Source organism: Ctenocephalides felis, unplaced genomic scaffold (genome assembly GCF_003426905.1).
Source record: "Ctenocephalides felis isolate EL2017-DRISC unplaced genomic scaffold, ASM342690v1 CF-g0.4_SCAFFOLD_01886, whole genome shotgun sequence".
In the NCBI taxonomy this organism is placed as follows: domain Eukaryota; kingdom Metazoa; phylum Arthropoda; class Insecta; order Siphonaptera; family Pulicidae; genus Ctenocephalides; species Ctenocephalides felis.
Genome location: NW_020538040.1, coordinates 26,822,792 through 26,831,150, shown reverse-complemented (window position 1 = coordinate 26,831,150; position 8,359 = coordinate 26,822,792).

The following is an 8,359-nucleotide window of genomic DNA, read 5'->3' as shown; positions in this document are numbered from 1 at the left end:
CCTATTGTTTTGCCTGTCACCACCGCCCCTCGGACGTGGACGGTTGTGACACTCGCCCTTTTATTGGGACAGTATTTTAGTATTTTGTATTAGTGAATTAACAAAATTATTGCTGATCACAGTGGCACAACTGTACCCAATCACAATTACATTAACTATAAACAAAATTTCCATCGCAATTACGAATCAACTGTTCAAACCTTAAAACAGAATTAAATTTTAATAATGAATACACGAAAGCCAGTGTTTATGAATTAAGGCCGTGCTAAAACTCCCGCATATATAATGTTACGACGTTGTATTAAATCTAGGCAACGTGAAATAATTTTGATGTTTGTTATTTTAACAAATGTTTTACGGAGAGAACAAGCCGTAAACACCAATTTCGCTTTGATCCTTATTGCCACATTCGCAATCCTACATATCTTAAATTTTACACACGTTTAGGAGTTGTACGCCCTTCTACGCCCCCTTTTTGCAGAACATATGTATTATGCATTGAAGCCGGAGAATGCCGGCTTGTTAAGGAAATATGCCAAATTTGTATACGGCACTCAAACGCAATTATACTCGTAAAAGTAGAAATTCAATATTCTTTTTTTATACACACGGATACATGAGGTATATACATATATATGTACATATCTGCATATATTCATATACATACATATATAATATACATATAGAATTTCAGATTGTATAAGATAAATGACAAAAACATTTTTTTAGACAAACATCCAAATATTTAAAAAAAACTAGTGGTGTATGGCAGGCAAATTGTTGGAACTTCCCGTACCGCAACGAAATGTTTTCAAATAGATTATTAAAAATATTATAACATTGTCTAATTTTTATAAAAATTATATAAACTGAATTGCAAAGTTAAAATTATTTGTTTAAAGTATATTAGAACTTTAGTCAGAATTAAAATTAAAATCTGAATTACTTTCAATATACAAAAAAATAAAAAAAAAACTGAAAAAAAAAATTGAATAAAAAAATCGAAACAAGTAGAAAGTTCTTTGAATCATTCAAATCGGACGCTTAGTTCTCTCAAAAACTGTCATTTTTTGCACATTTAGCTCTGTATCTTTGAAATGGCTGGACCTGCCTTTGCCAAAAACTAATCACCTCTTCTCCCAATCATTACAAATTTGATGTTTTATAGATCATTCAAATCGGATAGGAATAAAAATAATAGATTCATAAAAATACTGTAACTTTCATTATTTGTATTTTATAGACAAAATATAAGAGCTTATAAATTAAAAGTTTATATAGGTTTAAATATTTTAAACAAACAAAGTCTAATCAAACCGAGTTTGATAAAGAACCATATTTTATATTTTATCATACAGACCTTATCTCATATTTCTAAGAATTATATTAACTAAACTTTCGAAATACTTTTCGGATACTTCGTTCTCTCAAAAACTCTATTTGTAGTTTCTGCACTCTTTGCTCCGTATCTCCGTAAGAACTGAACTTGTCTTTGCCAAAAACTAATTAGCACATCTCCCTATCAATAGGAATAGAATGTTTTTTGAACTATTCAAATCGGTTGATCCGTGCGCCCGAAAACGAGGACAAAAAATGCGGACATACAAAACACACACACATTCATTTTTTCTGAGGTATGCCAAAATGTTCAGAAACCTTCAAAACGTCGAAAAATCCAAAAATTTTCATTTTCGATTTTCGGCCCATTACTGTAACTACCCTACGTGAAGTTAAAAAAGACACATTGAATGAATTTTCCAAACGTTTTAATTTTGTAACTGAATCATCTTCAGTACGAAAGTATATAAATAATTTAAAACATTACAAGTTTAGTTTTTCTTTTAATTAGTAGACTGGGGCTCGCCCGTAGGTAAGCGGTTAAGAGCGACGGAACTTGTTTCAGAGGTCCCGGGTTCGATACCCACTTCGAGCAGCCTGTTGTCAGGCATCAGTGACAACGATTTTCGCTTGGAAATATAGAAAGCAATATGTTTCCAAGTGAAAATAGCCCTCACCCGGCATTGCTGCACCAATAAAATGTCAGCCCTATTAGAATAATTCTAATATCAAAATCATCAAATATGTATGGATTAACCATTGGGTTACCATCTAAAAAATACGAAGGAAGGAGAAGTTTTAGCCCAACAGTTCATAGGACGTAAGGTTCTGATTGCTGTTCAAAAATAATTAAAAAAAAAAAAAAAAAAAAAAAAATAGTAGACGAATGTCGAAAAATACTTATGTTATATAATATAATTACATAATCTTTTACTATTGTTATATTATATTAGGACTTTCCTGAAGGTCAGTGGTAAAAGCTTTGACATTTCAACCAGAAGATTCCAGATTTGATACCCACTGTTCTGAGTTTAAGGTAGAAAATTGGGAAAAAAATGTTATGTCTAAAACTCATCAAAACAGTCCGTACCTAGTTACTAGATATTATTCATGTTTATTTGTGTGGTTTGTTGTAATATTAAAACATATTTTACTGTAATGTTTGTTGTAATATTAAAACATATTTGTCGCTAAGTTATACCTAATTTTGTTTTTTAATTTTCATATTTTTCTCCATGCTATTTGATTGAATTGCGCACTATCTAAAAGTTAATATTAAGAGCTAAAACTTTCAGAGAATTGTTGTTTATCAATTTGGAAACATTTGAGCCCTTGGGAGCAAGGAAATTCGAAAATGTCCATATTAAGGACCACCCTAATATATATATTCAATTTATATAAGTAGCATAAATATAGAATTCTGGTAAGGAATTTGGTTAAACTTTTATAGCGTTTTCACTAAAATATTGAAGGTATAGAAATATCATATATTAAGATAAAATTCTCCTTTCTCGGAAATGAAAGTGCGCAAGTAATATTATATGGCGAGTTTATTGTGACCCGCAGAGAGAAGTACAGTTTGGTTTTGGAAAGTAATAAACGCCATCCGAGGCATCGCCGTAAATGTTTATTACGTATTTACGTTATAAATTCTATTGTCTCGTTATATTCAGCGCCAGTGTCGAGTCGGCTACCTAAAACATCATTAAGCTGTAGAATGAAGTTTCGACATAAATATACAGGGGCCATCATTTTATTTATTTATCACACCGTTTTCATATATATGAGTGCCGTACGCAAATTGCTTGCGTTTACGGCTCGGGCTACCGAGTCATATATAATCGCTGTTATTAACACCAACACCGTTCCGCGTTCATATCGTTCTTTCTCTATCGAAGATCAGAATCACGAATTTTCCTAAATTTATTTAGATCAAAATTGTACATAGTTCAATAATCAATGCATTGTTAATTTTGATATCATTCATAATTCTGCATGATGAAGATATGTATGCTTCACGCTATGCCAAACTATAACCTGATTGACCCATAGAGGTAATTGGAACTTAGTTCGTCACTCTGATTTCCTTTCATAGCAAATAAATCTTTTGTTTGTGTATTATGTTTTAGGTGTATTCATTATTCTAAATATCGTTGTGTGATTCTTTTTTGAAGAAGTGTTAAACCTTTCTTTTTTATCACATTTATATTACAAATATTCTATATTTTAAGTACACTTTATTGTTTCTATATATTCCAATAGTAGTACCTATGGGTAAAAGGTCCAAATAAAAAGTTAAAAACATATATTTGATAAAATATATGTTATTGAATAGTAATTGTAAAAAAGATGTATGATTTTCCTCATTAACTTGCAATCTATTTCAGTTAATTATAAATGAACTTAGTGAAATTAATTAACTTCCCGAAGGAGAAGTTTATGTTTTCATCAAAAAATCCGATTCGCTAATTTTATGTTTTCTCGACGTTTCAAGCCATTCTGAATCGAATGAGACCAAATTTGGAAAAAGTATGTGTGTGTGTGTGTATGTGAACAGATTTTTTGCCGTAAATCAACGTTTTCTTGAAAACGACTAGACCGATTTCAAAAATTTAAAAGCCATTCGATGTATCTCGATGAGGACTATCGTTTGTCATTTTTGCGCTACGATCGGCTGAGCCGTTTCTGTGTCATTTAGGAAAAAGTGTTAAACGTTTCGTCCACATTTAAGCTCATACTACCGAATCGATTTAGAAAAAACAGTTCGAAAGATATTAATTGGGAATGATACTGATTAGTTTTAGGTGAAAATCTACCGAGCCGTTTTCTTGTAATTAACTATTGAAAAAAAATTGAGATGATTTTTATGGAACTTTTTTTGGCGATATATATCATGATCTTATAGAACTTACTGAAAATTTACGCCCTTACGACTAGTAGTTTAATCTTTAAAATTCATCAAAATTGAGAAAATGAGTAGCTTTTTTGACGTTGGTTAAAATTACTTGGTATAACGATAGAGTATTTGGTCTTATTGAACATACTAAACCATAAAGTCCTACAGAAACTGGTTCAATTATAAAAATTGTTGATATTTGAATATTTGCTCTTAGAAAATATTCCGAGTTGTGTGTTCGTTTTCATACTTTAATCACTCATAAATTAATTTATTTTTCATTGATTAAGTCGACTATTTACACATATCGGGAAGCCTTGCCTCAAGGTAAAATACCAATACCAACTAGTTTATAATGAAATAAATAAGCACGCATTTTTTGGTTACGCGTATCAGGTTAAGCTTGAGCCATTCGACCATTAGAGACATTTTTATATTGTCAAGGATTAGAGATATCGCTTGTTTTGTCAATTTGACAATTGACAAAAGACAAAATAAACAAATACCAATCGCCCAGCGTGTCGAATCGTGTACGACGCGCAATTGAATTAGGCTAAAAAAAATTATTAAAAATTTCAAATTTGAATAACAGTTTTTTTAAAGAAACTAAAAATATGGCGCCGTACCGCAACAGTGACAAAAAGAGAAAAGGTAAGCACAAAGAAATCAATAGTCGATAGAAATATCTATGCTATTTATATCGACAGTCTTGAAACAAATTTATCCTTATACAAGCATTTATTAACTTTCCGTAGGGTAAGTTATAGTAATCGCAAAAAATCTAAAATATTTTTTTTATATTTTCACGTTTCAAAGGTATCTGAACATTTTGGCATAACTTAGAAAAAAATGAATGTGCGTGTGTGTGTGAGCGCGGATATAAATTTTCGTGGACGATATCGGGAACGCGGTTCAACCGATTTGAATTGTTGAAACAACATTCGGTCACTATTGATAAGGACACGTACTGATTAGTTTTTGGCCAAGGCAAGTTTTGCCCTTTAGAAGATACGGAGGAAAAAGTGCCAAAAATGATAATTCAGTTTTTACAAAAAACATTTTTATTGGCGAAATGAACTAATAAAATTTTTGGAAAGTTGCATTAAATTATCAGATATTTTATAGAGAATATTTTGTTTACATTTCTATGGGATCCGTACCAAAATTTATAATGTTCAACTGTTAGACTGCGAAACACGGCGCTTTCGCGCTTCGATAATTCGTTCTAAAATAGGTCAAATTAAAAAAAAAAAAACAAATTTACGATACGGAAAGTTCCTGCTATTTGCCTTAAGGCACGATGCCATGCACCACTAGTATTTACAAAGTCTTCATCCTGATTCGAGCATCTATTTAACTTCCTGTAGGGCCGTAGGGTAAGTTATAGTAATCGCAAAAAAATCGAAAATGAAAATTTTTATAGATCTTTACGTTTCAAAGGTTTTTGAACATTTTGGCATACCTTAGAAAAAATATATGTATGTGCGGATATAAATTTTTATTGACGATTTCGGGAACACCGATAAACCGATTTCAACTAGCTGTAAGTGGAATTCTGTCATAAGGCAATTAAGGGTTCGTGCCTTAAGGCAAATTGCTGGAACTTCCCGTACCAAAAATTATTATTTTTTTAAAAGCGATTAACATTTTTGAAAAAAATTTACTTCGAAAAAATTAGATTTTTGAGAAGCAAAAAAAATTGTTTGAAAAAAAAGTTTTCTTCATTTTGGCGTAGTATGCGAATTCTGAACTTTTTTTCAAAGCAATCGTACTGCTTTAACGGATAAACATTGGTATGGAACCCATAGGAATGTAAACAAAATTCATACTTATTCTTAAAATCTCTATAAAATATCTGATAATTTGATGTGCATATGTCTAATGATCATTTTTGACCGCCAAATGGCTTTTTGTTTTACTTTTTTCATTAGATCTTCGAAACCGCTAGACCTGCCTTTATGAAAATTTGATCAATTCTTCATTTTGTCAATACAAGTAAAATGTTTTTTGAATTTTTAAAATCGGACGCTCCGTTCTCTTAAAAACCGTGTTACCATTTTTTGGCACTTTTTGCCCCGTATTTTCGGAACGGGGCAAAAAGTTTTGGCATTTTTTCTAATTATAAGGTATGCCAAAATATTCAGAAACTTTTGAAACGTCGAGAAATGCAAAAATTTTCATTTTCGATTTTTTTGCGATTACTATAACTTACCCTACGGGAAGTTAAAAAACATTCGATTCGTATTGATAAGGAGACGTGCTGATTAGTTTTTGGCGAAGGCAGATAGGATCTAAACGTTCCGAAGATACGGGGCGAAAAGTGCGAAAAACGGTAACTCAGTTTTTAAGAGAACGGAGCGTCCGATTTTAATAATTCAAAAAACATTTTACTTGTATTAACAAGATGATTAAATTTTTGGGAAGGCAGGTCCAGCGGTTATAGACTCTCAATAAAAATAAGTTAAAAAAATGTCATTTGGCGGTCAATAATGTTTATTGGGCATATGTACATCAAATTACCAGATATTTTATAGATATTTTAATAATATGTACACATTTTGTGTAATTATTTTTTGGTTTCCATACCAAGATTTTTAATTTCATGCCATGCACCCCACTACTTATTTTTTATTATTATGTTGTCTAGCAGTAATTCCATGCAGAATGGTAAAGCAAAGCATGAGCAGAGCCCTAAACTACATATTAGATCGAATTGCAATCGAGGCATCGCGTTTAGCTCAAAACGATACCATAACAAGCCGAGAAATTCAGCAGGCGGTGCGGCTCGTGCTACCCGGCGAACTAGGAGAACGAGCCGTCACTGAAGGCGCTAAAGCTGTTAGTCAGAACACAACCTCGAAGAAACAATGAAAATTTGGTTGTGACACCCAAGAAATGATCCGTTACTTAAAATAAAATTACCTTTTAAGATATTTAAAATTATAGTAATCATTATTATTCATGCGTATTTAAAAAAGTAAATAACTATATTTGTTCACACTGGTATGTTGTAAAAAGATGAAAAGATATTTTCAAATCTTCTAATGCCAATTTTTTTTATCAATATGATCTGATGATTAGTATTAAAAGTGTGCTTCAAGGAAGAAAACATGTGTTCAGAAAATACTTTTAAATTGTTTAAATACTTTTAATTATTAAATTGGTTGATGGAATTATAAATATGTTTATTAATTGACTTTAGAATAAATTAAGAACTTTTTCCAACATCCCAATCACAATCATTGGATTTCACTTTGAAATAAATAAACTTTGAATAATATTTTATTTAAAATTGTTTTGATTGATCAAAAATATAAATAATTTCATACAGCAAAAAAGAAAACTGAGAATTTTATTGCATATCATTATATTGTTGATGTTATTTAGATTCTTTTAAAGTTTATTTACATTATTTATATTACATATTATACAGTGTTATTCATTTAGTTCACAAGCCGCCAGGTCAGCACAATGATATTATATCAAGGTTCATAACAATGTGTATTTTTTTTTTTATTTATTTATTTATTTGGCATCGATTATGAATTTTGAATAAACTTACATAAAGAATATTGCATTTCCGTTTATTGTTGATTGCCAAAATGTCTATAAAACTTAAAATTGTATATAAAGATGTTTTGAATCTATAAAAGTACGATCAAATAAAAATCGGTAATGACCAAACATGTTATTATACCATAAATGCATAAACATATTTTGATTAACATGTTCGTGGGCAGAAAAAGTTTTAACAAGGTACAAACATTGTCAGTCATTTTATTTTTAAAATGGTTGATATCCAAAATTTGTTTAAATAAGAGTAGTCATATTATCGCATTTTAATCGTTATATACCATGGATGATGATATGGCTGATGATATAGCATCCAAATAAAGTACTTCGCTTCTATTTTATGCAATTCGCTTGTGCAAGCTAATTAGTGTAGTGACTACGAGAAAAGACAAGATAATACGATAATTCCTAAAGAATCAGTTAGTCATTACTTTGACAAGTATAATAATTACAAAAACCTAAGGTTATACAAATTAAATTTATAATAATTGACTTTAAAATTTGAATGCTATAGCATCCACTTTATTCTGCATCACAGTGAAAATAAATGCT